Source organism: Misgurnus anguillicaudatus, chromosome 14 (assembly GCF_027580225.2).
Source record: "Misgurnus anguillicaudatus chromosome 14, ASM2758022v2, whole genome shotgun sequence".
Classification (NCBI taxonomy): domain Eukaryota; kingdom Metazoa; phylum Chordata; class Actinopteri; order Cypriniformes; family Cobitidae; genus Misgurnus; species Misgurnus anguillicaudatus.
Window position 1 is genome coordinate 20,583,403 of NC_073350.2, and position 16,700 is coordinate 20,600,102.

Below are 16,700 nucleotides of genomic sequence, written 5' to 3' on the forward strand. Positions count from 1 at the left end.
GGTTACGTTTAATAAAAAAATACACAGCATGTTCTCAACTTCAAGTAAGTCTATTTAAAGTTTCATTTTTTAACAGTTGTTTGAAATGGATCGAATCATTATTTAAAATAATTTTTGAATTGCCTAAATCATAAAAGCAGCCGGTTGAACCTGCAGTAATGTTTTTCATTTATGGCAGCAGTCCAATCTGCATATTTTTTTAGAGAATGTTGCACTACTGTTGCTGTTTTTTATTCTGCACGAAACTTAATGACAATGAATAAGAAATATTGCTGACTTTCAGGCGCTCTCTTTGCATTTGTCTGTTATTTGGCGTTAAATGGAAACGTCTTTTTTAGACATGGAAAATCGATTTTACAATCGATTCAATGAACACTTATATATTAAAAATCGAAAATTTTTTCACAAAAGTGACAGCCCTAGTGTTGAATGACGCGTTTTCATCCATCCGCTTCTCATCAGTGGATTAACTCAGTTTGCAAGTAAGTTACAGTGTTTCTGTGAACATTAATATCTTTAAATGTGCATTTGTTCCTTCACATAAAGCTATTGAGTGTAAGATGACTTTGATTATAGTGCATTAAACGTTTATGGTGCTTTTATAATACTTTGTCGTTTTAATCGCTTGTCAGTGACAACCATGGGTAACGTGCAGTATCGGAATTGGATCGGTCCTGTTAGTCCGATATCCGATCCAGCAAAAAAGGCCGGATCGGCCCCGATACCGATCCAGAATATCGGATCGGTGCATCCCTAGTCTATTATTTAAGCTTTCAACTGAAGAATGTAAGGGTGTAAGGCGTTTGGAAAAATACACAAGTTTACAACGAATGGGAAAACACCTGTTGGAAAGCATCTTTTGCAGCGATTTTTGTGTGAGCATATCAATGAACACCCCTGACCACTCGGTGAGTTTCTTGTCTTTGTAAACGAAAGTTTAATGAATTTTAGGAAGGATTGTTCCAGTGCACCTATTCAGCCATTGTAGAGGTGGGAGGTGAAACAACAACACCTGAAAATTCCCGGGCCAGGCGCATATGTCGAAATTTCAATCAACCATCCCCCCTCACCGGCCCCAACCACCGCATAACCCTACCAACTTAACTAACAAATTTTCTGCTGGAAACCCTGTTACGTAATCATTTTCTTATCTTCATAAACACAGCGGAAGATATTTTGTAACCATTGACTTCCATTCTTGGAAAAACAAACATGATGGAATTCAGTAGCTATCGCCAACTGGTTGACTTGAACTGTGTGCTTACCATCATTTATCAATATCTTCTTCATCATTTATCACAATACTCCCATATTTGTTTTCCTACTATGGAAGTCAATGGTTACAATCAGATGTGTGCTTACCATCATTTATCAAAATTAGGGCTGTCAAAAGATTAATCGCGATTAATCGCATCCAAAATAAAAGTTTGTGTTTACATAACATATGTGTGTGTACTGTGTCTAAATATTATGTATATATAAATACAGACACATTCAGGTATATATTTAAGAAATATTTGCATTTAAATACTGTATATACATTTATATAATTTATATTATATATGAATATAAATATTTTATATATAAATATAATACATTTTTCTTAAATATATACATAATTGGGTGTGTTTTTATATATAAATAATAATTATACACCGTACACACACATTGGTTATGTTAACACAAACTTTTATTTTGGATGCGATTAATCGCGATTAATCTTTTGACAGCCCTAAAAATATCTTCTTTTGCGTTTATAAAAAAGAAATTTGTACAGGTTTAGAACAACATGAGGATAAAAAAATGACAGAATTTTCATTTTTGGGTGAACTACGCCTTTAACTGCTATATCAGCACAATGTTCGGACCAATTAACAGGTTCATCCCCCATCTTGTGTAACACAGAACAATCCACCAAAACTCATTAAATGCTCCCAGTTATGTTTTCAACACAGCAATCTGAGTAGATACAGCTACAACGTATATCATTTATAGCTAGTAGTCATAAAACGCAAACAAGGGTCACAGGCTGATCGTCCCCACACCCATGATCATGTCAGACGAGGGAGCTGAGCTGAACCGAACAACTCTCCCCTAATTAGAGGCAACAAATGCTCTGCAGGGTAAACACAACTGAACAATAAATTGCATCAGTCAGCAGGGGTCTCCAACCTTTTTGTGAGCAAGGACTACCACAATGGATATAACCTAATCTGGAGGGCTACTTTTTTGTGTTTTACTTGATTTTAATTTATTTTATCATTGTTTAAAATGCATAAAATAAACCAAGCTAATATAATATTGAGACCACTGTACTAGAAAATAAAAGTTCTTGATAGCCACAAACACTGCCTCCCCCACCCCACAGGTTATGTAAATGAAAAGCATAAACAACCTCACACACTAACATCTGTCTCTCTCTCTCACACAAGGTTTTGTTGAACAATGATATCAGCTTACCCTCAACACACGGATATCCTCCATTTGGTTCTGAAATATGAATTCATTAAACATTATTTGTGCACACAAGGCCTGATGCCTCTGTTTAAACAATCAATGGTCTATTGTTTGCAATCTATCCGATTTCATCACAATCACTGTCAATTTGGCTTTTAGCAATAGGTTGGAACTATTGATGAACTAAAATGACCTAGCATATTTGTGCATATAAAATGACTGGCCTTTCCACATTCATTATTTTGTGGACATACAAAACATCTCTTATAAATTTCCACAAAATAAGTTATCCTCGCGACAGCACAAGATGAGCTCGTGAACATCCCCTGTGGGCTATAAAATAATACGGGTGGCTTTAACACAAGACGACTTTGTAAATGTAGGTTTGGTTATAAACAAACCAAACCTGGAATTTCCAGTTTTTTTTCAACATCTCATAGGTTTACTTACTAGACACAAAACCCATCAAAAAACGAGATTATATAATGTGCACTAAAATAAAACGCGTTTCAACCTCCAAAATAAAACTAACACAACATAAGCACGAACCGTCAAATGTCCTTAAAAAACGGACTGTTGTTTACACACAATGACACAACATTTCACACAACTTCAATATGAAAATTCTGAAGGAATGAAGGGGGTAATAAAACATTTTATATAATCTTGTTTATTTACCTTTCACATCCTGTCACGACTCATGTACAGTTTGTTATCGCCTCACAAGACACGTGAAGGTGACGAACTACTTCATAGCATTAAATAACACACACATCATCGGATAACTTTTAGATTTTGTACATGACTAACAACAATCCTTGTTTTCCGTTCTTTTCGCTATCTGGGGTAACAGAGGCGGCGTTATCGTCTTCGATGAGCAGAGAAATGAGTCTCATCACAGGCAACAAATTGCAGGGTTTCCCCTTCGACGCAATAGCGCGAGGACACACCCAATGAGGCGCGGTGGATGTGGGTGACGTCAGTGGGATCGACTGATTACCTCTTCATCAATCAGCAAGAGAGCCACTTTACTCCTCGCGTGAAACGCACCCGTTCATTTTGCCCCATTCAAAAGACCCTTGTGAATTTGCCCGTGTTGGAAAACAGAAGTAATCACCTCCCGCGTGCAGCACAAATTCTCGTCGACACGTTTGACTTGACGAAAATGATTGTGAAATCGTGAGTATGACAAATGACAAGCATAATATTGACATGCAATAGACGCTAAACGTGTGTTATTGGAAAATCGTGCGAAAACAAAATCATAATGCCACAATTGTAAAGGTGAATCCTCGACAACTGTACTTCTTCCGCATTCAAATTGCTTACAAAAAAGCTGTGAAAAGAATCTTTGCAGCAGGCATGGTCAAATTATAGTTATGGTAAGCAAACACCGCGCAGCTTTGAGCAACACTAAAACATATCACATTAAACATGCACACACACGTATAAAACACAACACACCTGTGGGTAGCAAAACAACAAAGTTAAAAAAAAATGTGGAAAAGGAAAAACAAACCTTAGAGCTTTGATGGCTGTTTCTGTCAGGAAGAGTGGCAGCCGCACATGGGACGTTCCCTTATTCAGTGCATCCAGAAGAAACGACCCCTGTTGGCTTCGAAACAAGCCCTCTCCTTAAAACTCCTGATAAATACGAAAAATGTCTCTAAGTAAAAGCGTGCGCGGACAAATAAAGTCTTTCTTTGGATGTCTGCTCGTAAAGCGCGTTTGTTTACTCTGCATCTGGGAACTAACTTCAGATTTGGTGCCAGTCAACCAGCCGGACGGAATTCGTTGTTTTTCCTACATGAAAATCTGACCTCCGCGAGTTGACTATAGACGCATATAAATAGATGGAAACTTGTTATATCACGCCAGCGTGAACGAACCCGTAACGATCCAGTCTGCTCGAACCCAATCCAACAGCCTTTCCCCGTCCAGAGAAAAAGAGGAAATAATCGCAAGAGGGATCGAGGTATGTTCCGCTTTGACTACGGAACTCAACAGATCCAAGTTTTGCTTAGTTTTCGCTCTTGTTTGCCGCGTCTTAACTGCTCGGGTTCGCTGCGGGTGATCCGCCTGCTCGTGCTCCCGTTTAACCGCCGAGAAAAGTGCGGATAAACGCAACCTTTCACGCGCAACAACAAAGACACGGTTTCACTCACTGGTTGCCGTGGCTGGAAATCGAAAGAGGGAAGACGAGATTCAGTGTGAGGGTTGGGAGAGCTGCTGCGGAGAGGGAGGGACTTGTGGATCAGTCATTTAAGGTGGATCATCAGGAAGATTGAATCAAATGAATCACTGATTCATTGGTTTTGTTGTTAGTAGATGTACTTCTTTGATAAATGCACAAATTAATTATTTTTCTGTTCCGGTAGCTCAGTATAGTATTTCGTTAATAACGCAAATTCCATGGTTCTAAGTTGCCCAAGGGAACTAGTTTAAAGGCAATGTAAGTCTCTTTGGATAAAATCATCTCCAAAAGCATAAATGTGTTGCTGATTTAAAGGGGACATTTCATGAAAATCTGACTTTTCCATGTTTAAGTGCTATAATTATATAGCTTATCTATAGCTTATTCTTATCTATGGTATGGACTTGTCGTTGTTGTTGTTTTTTAGGCTTCCACTCTTAGTGGACTATGATTTATAGGTATTCCTTGTATATTGTGTTATTTATTAATGTATGATGTTTTTTATGTAGTTTGTATTGTTTGCGTGACTCTGTGTGGCTCTGTGAATTGCCCCTTTGGGGATAAATAAAGTGTTTGAAACTTGAAACTTGAATAATTGGGTCTCCAGTGCTTCTATCAACCTAGAAAATGTGAAAAAGAACAACCCAGTAACTTAGTTTTGGTAAACCATTCAATGCAAGCATGTGAAAAAACAGGTAATTAAAGGAACACTCCACTTTTTTGAAAATATGCTCATTTTCCAGCTCCCCTAGAGTTAAACATTTGATTTTTACCGTTTTGGAATCCATTCAGCTGATCACCGGGTCTGGCGGTACCATTTTTAGCATAGTTTAGCACAATCCATTGAATCTGAAAGTAGTCCGCCTTGGTACCTTTCAATAGACGGTTTCAGCAGTAACAACATAAACAAGCGGCTGTCGTGGTCCACACGTAACTTCTGGTAAACGCTGCTAAGAATAAATAACAACAAAGTTCTTTAAACATAGTTTATTTATATAACAAGCAAAAAAACACACATAGATTACCTAGGAAACCAAAACATATTTTTGTTTTCGACGAGGCATTTGTTCAAGAGATCAGTTTAGCAACTAGTCAGACCATTATAAAAACAAAACCGGAAGTAATGGAGCCTATTATATATTTTCGTGTAGATTTAGAAATAATGAATGGACAAATGGAGTCTTTAAACTCCTCAGATGTAAAGTTATTTGCTGTCAAAGTGACGCCAATGGGATGCTAACAGCAGGTGGGGGTTCGCTAAGCAATGGCGGTGCCCGGGGAAGCTTCAATAAAATATGAAACCCTGCCCCCCTGCGTGTATCGCGTCAGCGCACGTGCGTCCGATGAAACCGTCTATAGGGGACTATTTTCAGACACTGTGTAATATCATTGCGCCTCCTGCAGTCGTTTTACGGCAGCAACGTCCTTGATTATTACGCCAGAATGAGATTATAGTTCCTATCCATATCAGCCTAGAAAATCGCAACTTTTAATTTTCCGTGGCTCTTAGTACACAATGTAACTAGAAGAGTCAAGTTTTAAATAGAAAAAATATCGAAACTCCTTAGTCATTTTTGAGCGCAATGCTAATGGTCTAATCGGATTCAATGGATTGTGCTAAGCTATGCTAAAAGTGGTACCGCCAGACCCGGAGATCAGCTGAATGGATTCCAAAATGGTAAAAATCAAATGTTTAACTCTAGGGAAGCTGGAAAATGAAAAAAATATTTTCAACAAAGTGTCCCTTTAAAATTTGGCCCCCCTTGTGATGTCAGAAGGGGATCTTATTATTATTATAATACCACCCCTTAATCTGCACTGTCCAACCATGGCACTGGCATTTAGTGCAGAGAAAGAGGAAATAATTTACAGCACAATTGAGTTTCAATTATAACAAACCAATGCTTTGAACCGGTTCACGGAACAAAAACGAAAACCAGAAACTTTTGATGTTTTGCAAGGAACAGAAACGAAACCAGAAACTTTCCAAAAATAGATGTTCCGGAACAGAACCGTTTATTGAAAATAATGGGAACCGGTTAATACTGGGGTTTTTTTTCCGTTCTTTGACAAGATTTCTGTGCAGTATGACTCGGTGAAGTTCACTTCCGGTCGTCGTTGACCCATCGGAGAAATGGGAAGCTTGCCACCAGCAAGTAGTCTACTCAAGTCTCTAATGCTCAATCATAAGAGGTAAATATTGTAGTTTACGAAGTATCTCAAGTATGTTTTTAAAAAAAAATACTAATTAGTGGTGTAACGGATCGCAGTTGATCCGTAATCCGTACAGATCACGGCTCACGGTTCGGCTCGCATGCGATTCGCGGATTAATACGCAAATTTAAATTTGGTGAAAGTTGATCATTTGCACGTGTTTCAAAGGCTTGCAAATGTTAACACTGAATTGATTATAAACAATTTAATGACAAAAAGGGGATAAAGTAAACAATTTTCTGTACGTGCAGACACATATGTGGTTGAATATGTCCGGTCCATCTCCAATCAAACGTGATTATCCCAATGCCCTTCAAAGATCAGAACTCTGGATGTATAAAATACATTTGACGAAAAAAGCACTGAAAAACAACGTAAATTTTACTTAATGTGGAGATACCATCTATGCTGCATCTTCCTCCCGAAGCGTTTGAAATTTGTCCTCCATCTGTGTGTGTTTGCATGTTTAAGTGCACTCAACAAATGTAGGCATGTCAGAATTACAGTTATGCCGCTTACATAATGTAGCCTTTTTAATGTTTGATGACAAGATAGAGACTTAAGGAAAATTACATCGACTAATAATTTAAGTTTAACGTCCTAATGATCAGCCTACTTATTTGTATGTCCGACAGCTGACATGGAACGTTATTAACCTGTTCGGGAACTTAATTGTTTTGTTCTAACCGGTTCAGGAACGTCAACTTTAAAGTTGAACCGAAAACCGGAAACGTTAAAATACTGTTTCTGTTCGGAAGGAACAACAAACCATCATCACCAGCTCATTTGCATTATAAAAAATACACCCAAAAGCGGCAATTTAATTTTCTGGGGAAAACAAAGATTTATTTTACATCTAAAAAAAGTCTTGTGAAATGTCCCCTTTAAATACACAATTTTATGCCAATAAGGTTTGTATGTGGTGTTTTTGTGATTTATTTGTAGGGTATAACAAATGAGAATTGTAACACAATACTGGGAAGCTACTATATAGTGAAATATCACATAGTCAAACAGCAATTTGTTTTCCTTACTGGTTTATCCAGACATGCGATAAGCACTGATCAGCGTTTGTAACTAAGTTTAAACCCAGTTATTCTGGCTTCCTTACTTAACCAGTAGCCCACAGGTGGCCCATTACTGCTCAGTAGCCATGGTTACCTATAATTCTGTCATTATTGCATTCTCTTAAAAGGATGACTGCACACTGTCTTTTGCGATTTCATAGATGTTTTTATTCCTTGGATGTTTCAGAGACGCTAGCATCTAAATGACAAGACTGTGCCTTGTTTGTTTTACGTAATTCTGTAATCCAATTAAATTCATTAAGGATGTACTAAGGACTTGATTTCGAAAAGGTTAAAACACTGCATTCATCTTTCTATAATAAGCTAGTACAGACACACAAATGAAGACCGCGTAAAGCTTTACACGAGAAATGGATGGTCTTTAGCAAATGGACAACAACGTTGTTGATGGCATGCTTATCATGTTATTAAATTAGAAACCCCAAACTGATGGTTTTGCAAGATAAGGTCTGCAACACAGTGCAAAGTCATCTTGTAAAGGCCAATAATCTTTCCTTCTTGTTACCTCCTAAGGCACTGCCTATAGTAAACGTTGTCAAGGCAGATAACAATTGTTAATGTTCCTTCAATGGCACAATTTCATCATCATCTAGGGGTATATTTGGTTTTCCATTGTTTGTTTTCACTTCGTGTCCTTTCTCAAAGCTGATCTACTGTAAATACCAGTATTTACACATGCAGAGTGTAAACGGATGTGCAGCACTAGAAGTGTAGACGTCTAAAAAAACAAATCATCCCCTTAGAGAACAGAACCTGTTGTTTATTGTTTGAAGCATGGGAAGATATCCCAAAGGACGCAGTGTGCCTTATTTCTGACTCCTGTTGCTCTTATAACTCAGGGATCTCATTTTGGAGCGGCATATTTACAACTGATACAAATGCTGTTGTGGCAGCAGTAGATGGCAGAAGGTTGAAAATGAAGCCAGCAGCCAGAAATAAATGAATCTTCACCAAACACACACACACACATAATGGATGATGTTGTATGTGTACCGACACATTGCACAGATGGCCAAAGACGTTGTTTAAAAGTGGCAAGTGAAATGCTTTCTTTTGATGTATGGACTGTCATGGCTAATGGCCTAAATATGATTCATCCAAATTTTATGGTCCATCTCAGCTAAGCCACTTGCCTGTTTTAGGTGTTATGAACCAGTTTTTCAAGGTCAATTAAGTAAACAATTAAGACAGACAGTCCTCACACTGTTATGGTAATGATATTCATCTCTATAATGGAGTTTAAACAGATCTCCCAAACAAACAGCTTGCTTTTGCATTTTCTTACACTATTAAAACACCCAAATGACTCCGTTCAAAGATGCACCCTAGGACAAATGTGGGGGAGAAGGCTGTTTAAAGACAACTTTGTAGATATGTGGTAGATTTAAACTCTCTTGTTTGCGTTTGTTTGTTGTGATCAGGGGAAGCAACAGGAATCCCCGAACAGAAGGAAAGTCCAGGGGCAAAGAAAGCAGACAGCCTCTCCAGAGACAAGGGGGAAATGTTTAGAAAAAAAATAGCCTGAGTTGCTTTTTAAATTTTAATGTGGTGAGGAGCTGGCAAAAAGAAAAGGAGTTTCCTTCCGGAGTCAGACATAATGCCTAAAGCATTTACTACTTCTCGCTTTTTTAATTTTTCTTACTATGCAAAATGTTAGTTTTACATCCTCAAACACTAGAGGAAGAAAATGGACTGTAACAAAGCAAGCTACAGAAGACCATAATATCCAAGTCAGCTGAAATGAACATCATATATTACTATGATGTTCTTTAGGGGCTAATTTAATTTTAAATGAATGTTTTTTTAAATGAAGTGGGGCTCTGCTTGACATAATTATTTCATGCATTGCTATTAAGATTGTAGAAAGAAATATAATATTGCACACATTGTCAGTTTGTTATTAAACATGCAGTGTCAGATAACCAATACAAGAATGACTGGAGAAACCAGATCACTGTTTATCTATCAATGCCAACGCACTGTGCTTTCTTTTATTATTCATAATGTTCTCTATAGAGGAACCTTCAAAAAACAGTGCCTTTGGTGTCAAGGTTTTGCTCTTGTAGGCTAATTTCTCTCACCTTTGCTAAGAAATCTGCCAAGAAATGCTGCAAAGCCTTGCCTCTTAAACCTCTCTGAAATGTTTCTAAGATCTCTTCCTTTTATGTAAAATGCCTCAAAAGCTTCATCTAAATAGCAGTGCAATATTTGCTGTATTGACTCCTGTGATGATAGTAGATCTATTGTGCGAGATACATCAGCCTTTTGATCTTAAGATTACACTCTCAACAAAAAGATATTTAGGTGCAGAGGTAGAAATCTACTTGTATATATATATTATAAATATAAAAACATTGTAAATCTGTAAACACAATGCATTCATACAGTTAATGGCAACATTTGCTTAAGAAATTTTTGCCTCTCAACACTAACTCATCACAGCGAGAGGCACATAGACGCACGCACGAGTTTCAGCTCAGATTAACACCTCACCTCAAAGTGTGTTAGCTCCAAAGTTAAAAATTCCCCATATTAACACCCTTTCTCATATCCAATATGTCTATGAAAGTACACATAGGTTATACACTGTCTTGAATGTGAGGTCTTTTTATAGTTTATTTGTAGAATAGAATACATGAGACAAATGAAAAAAATATTATTATGCATAATAGGTGAATAGTGCTGAAGATTTGAGTCGGGGTTACTCAATAATATTAAGGTTCAGGATCATGGTCTCGTGCTGAACACTTCACACTAGGAGTCTTTGCAATTAATGTACTTACATTAATAATGTAAGTCACTTTAAATTAAATCTATAACCTAAGGGATATCACACCAATGGTGATGTCTTCATTATTTGTATTATACACAAATTTGCAGGTAAAATTTCAATACAGTATCTTAAAGTTTGTGAAAATCAGATTTTACTATTAATATTTCCTTAAAAATCATATAAACATATTCAGGACAGTTTGATCTAATGGTTGTGATGATACCTTGTGTACAGTGTCTATAATTGTCTGTGTACAAGTGGGTGGGTGTGGGTGGGAGTGTGTGCACCCATGAACAGCGACAACTGGTCTCCATGGCTACTCTGATAGGCAATCTATATTTCTCATGCAACTTGCTATGCATGCCTTGACCTCTTAATGATTGCCTTCAGGGATTACTGCTGAGCATTGTCTAAAGAAATTAAATCGATAAAGTGATAACTGATATAAAATTATATAGAAATTGTGTCAGTAGTCAAAAAAAAGCTTGACAAGCCAAAAAATTCAGAACTACTTATTTCTGCTAAAATACCAATTTCCTACTATTGTATACTAGTAGCATACAATGCACTTTTTTCTGTAAGGTTTTACTCTTCACAGTAAATCTTTCCTGGTTTCTACAGTATTGACCTGACTCCAGACAGTGGGATATCCTCAAAGGAATATTTTTCCAGCCTGTAGCTAGAATTGTTGCTCTGGCCTTTCACTCCTGGCAATACAATTATATCTGGTGCCAGGCAGATTTTAAGGCTCAGAAATTCATGAGCTCTACTGTATTACTGTGACAAAGCTTCTACTAAAAGGACACACATACGTCTCCGCACAGTACACAGTAAACGATGACGCGAGTTATTGTTTCCGACGTAAATTTCTTTTCTTCACTGAAAAAAATTATTCATTCAATTTACTCATTTTTTTTTAAGGTAAGTGGTTGCAATCAATTTATTTAAGCTGCATTTAAACAAAGATCATTAAAAAAGCAAAACAAAACAAAACACGTTTGATTAAATGCAGCTTAAATAAATTGATTGCAACCACTCACCTTAAAAAAATTTAGTAAATTGAATAAATAATTTTTTGCAGTGTTTGACATCAAACAAACACGTGGACTGTAGGCAACTGTTTACTTCCTGGTATTGGTGATGTAGACAAGACCGAAATTATCATAATTCCTCCCGCTTCGGACTCACAGCCTCTAACTTAACTCCTGTTAACATTGACTTGTGAACGAATCTTTCAAACATGGTAAGGAGCGTCACATTTCCGACTGACATCAGAGTTATTCAGGCCAATGACCATAGATATGTATAAAGGCTAGATGGCTCAAGGCGAAGTCAGCTGTGTCGTCACTAGGCGGCCATCTTAGGTCAGTGCTGCCATAGCGCTGCTCCCTGCTGCTGTGGACGGAAGGTGAGTGACATACGCCAACTAAAATGCTCGTAACTTGCTGAATTCTTGACGGAATTACAAACGGTTTGGTGTATTACAAACCTTATTAACGTGGCTATGATTCGTGCTGATGCCGATGTTTCGATGTATAATTTTTCACAAGTATGCAGTTACATAGCCGCATCCCTGACGTTTATGACACACCAAGCCGTTTGAAAATCGGTTGAAAATTGAACAAAATATAGTTATTTCAGCACTACATGCACAATAGACTTTAATGTTATAACTGGACGAGCGGTCCTGTCCTAAGATGGCCGCCGTGTGACGTCGTCGGGTCCCATTGGCTCTCAGCTCCAGTAAGCCATCTAGCCTTTATACACATCTATGCCAATGACAACGTACAGATTAGCTGGCCAATCAGGGACACAGTGCTTTTTAGATTGATGAGTTTTGTACAAAATCCATGTGTTTCAGGAAGACAGTATATCTGAAGCTACAAATATGTACGGTATGTGGAAAAGAATGTGTTTTTTAACTATAAACCACGCGAACACATTGTATTATACCAAATACACAAAATAACATTGTTTTAACAATGAAATATGTGCACTTTAACCATTTAATAACCCACTATACAGTATGTACTTTTGTAAGTGATTTAAACTAGTGAGTTTAGACTAAGCAACTAAATATTTTTCATGTATTACTTTGGATTGGCAGAATTTCTGGCTGCAGTCTATATTAACATTTTGCTGTTGTGGTGTAGATGCTCATGTGGTCGAATGACTGCCCGAATGACAAAAGACCCTACTCTTCACGTCTTGATCTAATCTGTTACATTGGACATGACTTTTAGTGCAAACCAACGGTGTTCAGTGCAATCTTTAGGCTTTTATTGATAAAACTGGTGACCTCTAAATGTGGCTGACAGTGGACAAGCTTGAAACGTTTTACAACATATTTACACCTGTATTTAGCGTTGTCCACCTGTGATCCGGTTGACCAAAACACACCCCAATATCAGGTGTAAACAGTCTTTAACAATCAATGGTAAAAAAACTAAACTTGCCAACCACCATTCCCCCACGCCCAATAATGGAATTGCATATAAGAATAAGAACTGATAGGTAGGACGTTGGGAGGCCGGAAGAATTGTCACCAGGAAAGCACATGACTGCTGCTTATATTGTAATGATAATTGACAGGACTGAATGTTTAGGCTCCTCCCAAATCTACATTAGAACTCAGTGGCGGCCGGTGACTTCTTTTTCGAGGGCGCTTGATGCGAAGTTCGTCACAACATGTATGTAGCCCATCATGTGTGTGGTTCCTTTTTTCAAAATATGTGCTCTGTGCATTGAGAGATTCTGTGTGCATAACGTGTCTTGTCAAATTAAGTGCCTGCTGCAGACGCATCTAAAGGGTTTATGATAAAAGAGACGCTCGCGTTTGCCAGATACTCGCATAATCTCATGCGTAATCAGAGTTTACTGTTACGGGAGTGTCTTGTGTGTATTTTGTGAACGTGAGTGTCTCTTTTATCATTAATGGTTTTGACCCGTGTGCAGCAGGCACTTATTTTGACAAAACACGTGATGCACATTGTTCACATGACGCAACAAACACATATTTTGAAAACGCAGGCAACACACATGACACTCCGAACACATATTTTGAATTGGCGCCCCTCAGATGAGCAGTCACGAGCCGCCACTGTTTTAACTTGTATTTTATCCACTTTTCAGATGAACAGACTGCATTGTGGATGAACAGTTTTGCATTAGGTACTTAGGAATCTGGCATTAAAAAACCTTCTGATACAAGTTACCCTGCATTTTTAAAACCAAAGCACAAAATTGTTAGGCGTTTTGATAATGACTGTCATTTTCAAAGGAATGTTACTTGGAAGCCAGAGAACAAAGCATTCGGATACTTTAGTGTTACTATAGCTACGGAAAGTGCAGGACTATTTCTGTCATCAGTTCTATTAAGAAAAAGGCGGACATTTTATGTGATTCATGACAAGTATACCTTTTTTTATGAGCTTGCTCCAATACACAAGTGGCTGTGTGTTAGTGAACCAACCAGAAACAGTAACCTTTCCATTTCCCATGCACAACCTGGTGGGGCAATATCTCTGCCCTATGGATGATCTTATAGTCAATTTTTTCCTTAAACCTGAAGTGGCTGAGACAATGAAATGTGAGAGCACACAAGAGAATCCATCTATAGATTTCCACTTTGAAATGGGACCCACGAGAATACATTTATTTATTTCTCATGATTGTTCTCCATTGCAATCAAAAAGGTCCCAAAGCTGTTTTAAGTCAAGTTTAATGGTTGAATAACAATCATTGTATTTGTCAATCCTCCAGCTAAACTAAAATGATTTTGCAGCGCCACAAATTTGGTTCTAATTATGATGTTTTTAACAAATCTGTAATCCTAAAAGAAAAGTGTGAAATTGAGTTTCTACTGCTGCAAAGCCTCTCTTGAGTAACGTCACCAGCGTGGGCTATGTTAGACCTTTCTCCTTTCTCCCACGCTTGGTACCACTGCCTCATCATTAGCATGCAAGCCACAAACACACACACACACACACACACACACAAGCACACAATCCTGTGCCCAAGCATTCACTTTAAACACCGTCGCAGTTTCAGTCCGCATGCAGTCGGCAGCATCACAGCACTGCAGTTTAGATCATATGCGAGAGCCATGTATTAAGAAAGTATACACAAATATAGGACGTCGTGTACTCGGGCATAAACAAGCTCAATTATCCAAATAAAGCCAAATCTGTGTGAAGAAGACATACACGTTTACATGAACACACGCATGTAGCAAAACCCACAGTGGTTTATCCGCAATAGCAGAATTTGACTATACAAAGATGCAGGGTATCAATAATTTTCATGAATCGTGCCTTTCTTTTTTTCAAACATAATGCTCCTCCCAACATTTACATGCTTGAGTTTACCACTGGCCTATTTCACACGGAGCTGCTTTAAGAGGATTCTGGAATTACTTTTAAATGTAATAAGTTCACAGCTTGGCGGGAGCGAATGAAAACTCTGCTCATTTAATATCAGCCAGAGGGACGTAGAGCACCAGCTCTTTATATGCTAATAAGACTCTATGGGGTGGTTTCCTGGACAGGGATTAGGCTAGTTCTAGACTAAAATAAACGTAAGATCTGTCCAAACTAAAAAACAACTTGCACTGACATATCTTAAAATATAACAGTGCCCTTTGTTTTGCCTCAAAATGCACACACAAGTAATCATTTTAGTAAGGCATGTTCGTTAAAACGACTTATATTTTCTAATTAAACTGAGGCCTAGTCCTGGTTTAAGCTAATCCCTGTCCGGGAAACCACACCTATGTTGTGCTTAAATTCTGCTGTTCCATCATGCAACTATATGTTCATGTACTGTATAACACTGCATGGCCCATTACCTTAGCAAAGCTTCCTTTTCCAAAAGGTTACAGAGATAACCCGCAATTATTTAATAGTTTGAATAAAAAGTGAACAAACTTATTATATAACTGTACGTTAATATACTATATATTGTACCCGTTATTTTACAGTATTTTTCCAGCACCGCAGCTGCCGGAATGTTACTGTTTTTTACAGATTTTTTTACAGTACAGGATTACTTTCATTTTGATTACTAAAAATACTACAAAAATACTGCTTTTATGGAAGTGAAAACTATAATGTGTTTATTTTAGCAACGGAAAAGTTGTGGATCCGATTCCCACGTATTTTTCGGTCTATAAGTCGCGTTTTTCTTCATAACTTGGCTGGTGCTGCATCTTATGATCAGGTGCGCCTTGTAGGTCAGTATGAATTAATTTTGACATTTATGAGAGACAACATTACCGTCTACAGCCGCGAGAGTCCGCCATATGCTGCTTCTGTATTTATGTAATTCAATGGATTCAGTAATGTGGAATGACGAGTATGCAAACTTTACGCTAGTTGGCTTGTTCGGTTAATTTGGCCTATTCAACCTTCCAGGTAAGTTCTGTATGCTATGGTTTATCTTTTAAATAACTGATAATATTACTTTAACGTACAGACATCTATTCAGCCTGCTGTTCTGTCTGCTATTGTTTAGTTGAATAACTTCTCTTTCCAGATTAAATGCCTGTTCTTCGGCTTGGATTTTGTGAAATAATTTTCTAAATAAATGCGACGTAGACGGTTTCAGCAGTAACAACATAAACAAGGCTTTCATGGTCATGTAACTTCCGGTAAAATCCGCTAAGAATAAATAACAACAAAGTCCTTTTAAAGTAGTTTATTTATATAACAAGCAAAATAAACAACACGTAGATTACATAGGAAACCAAAACATTTATTATTTTTAACGAGGTATTTGTTCAAAAATTCAGTTTAGCCACTAGTCAGACCATTAAAAAAACTGAAACCGGAAGTAAAGTTCCGACTACATAATCGCGTCATCGCACGTGCGTCCGATGAAACCGTCTATAGTCCACTGTGAATGTTATTTCGTCTCAATGACCCATTTTTGAATGATGGGGCTTATCAGTCCTTTCAGAAAAAAATAGGGTTTTTTT

General features: G+C 37.6%; 1 protein-coding gene and 1 long non-coding RNA gene across 6 annotated transcripts in view; one reads left to right on the plus strand and one right to left on the minus strand.

Annotated features, from left to right (window-relative positions):
- The window catches only part of atp2b4 (ATPase plasma membrane Ca2+ transporting 4), a 103,914-nt gene extending 99,231 nt beyond the window's left edge, over nt 1–4,683 (minus strand). For 2 of the 5 annotated variants that reach the window (XM_073876021.1, XM_073876018.1), the window contains exon 1: nt 3,977–4,682. The gene's annotated coding sequence lies outside the window, so the exon portion shown is untranslated. Of the gene's footprint in view, nt 1–3,135; nt 3,362–3,976 lie in introns of those variants that run through there. The other 3 variants (XM_073876022.1, XM_073876020.1, XM_073876019.1) reach the window with 2 other exon arrangements.
- Nucleotides 3,454–16,700, plus strand: part of LOC141369473 (uncharacterized) — a 33,869-nt gene continuing 20,622 nt past the window's right edge. The window contains exon 1 of the long non-coding RNA XR_012373209.1: nt 3,454–3,636. This is a non-coding gene — a long non-coding RNA (uncharacterized lncRNA). The remainder of the gene's footprint in view (nt 3,637–16,700) is intronic.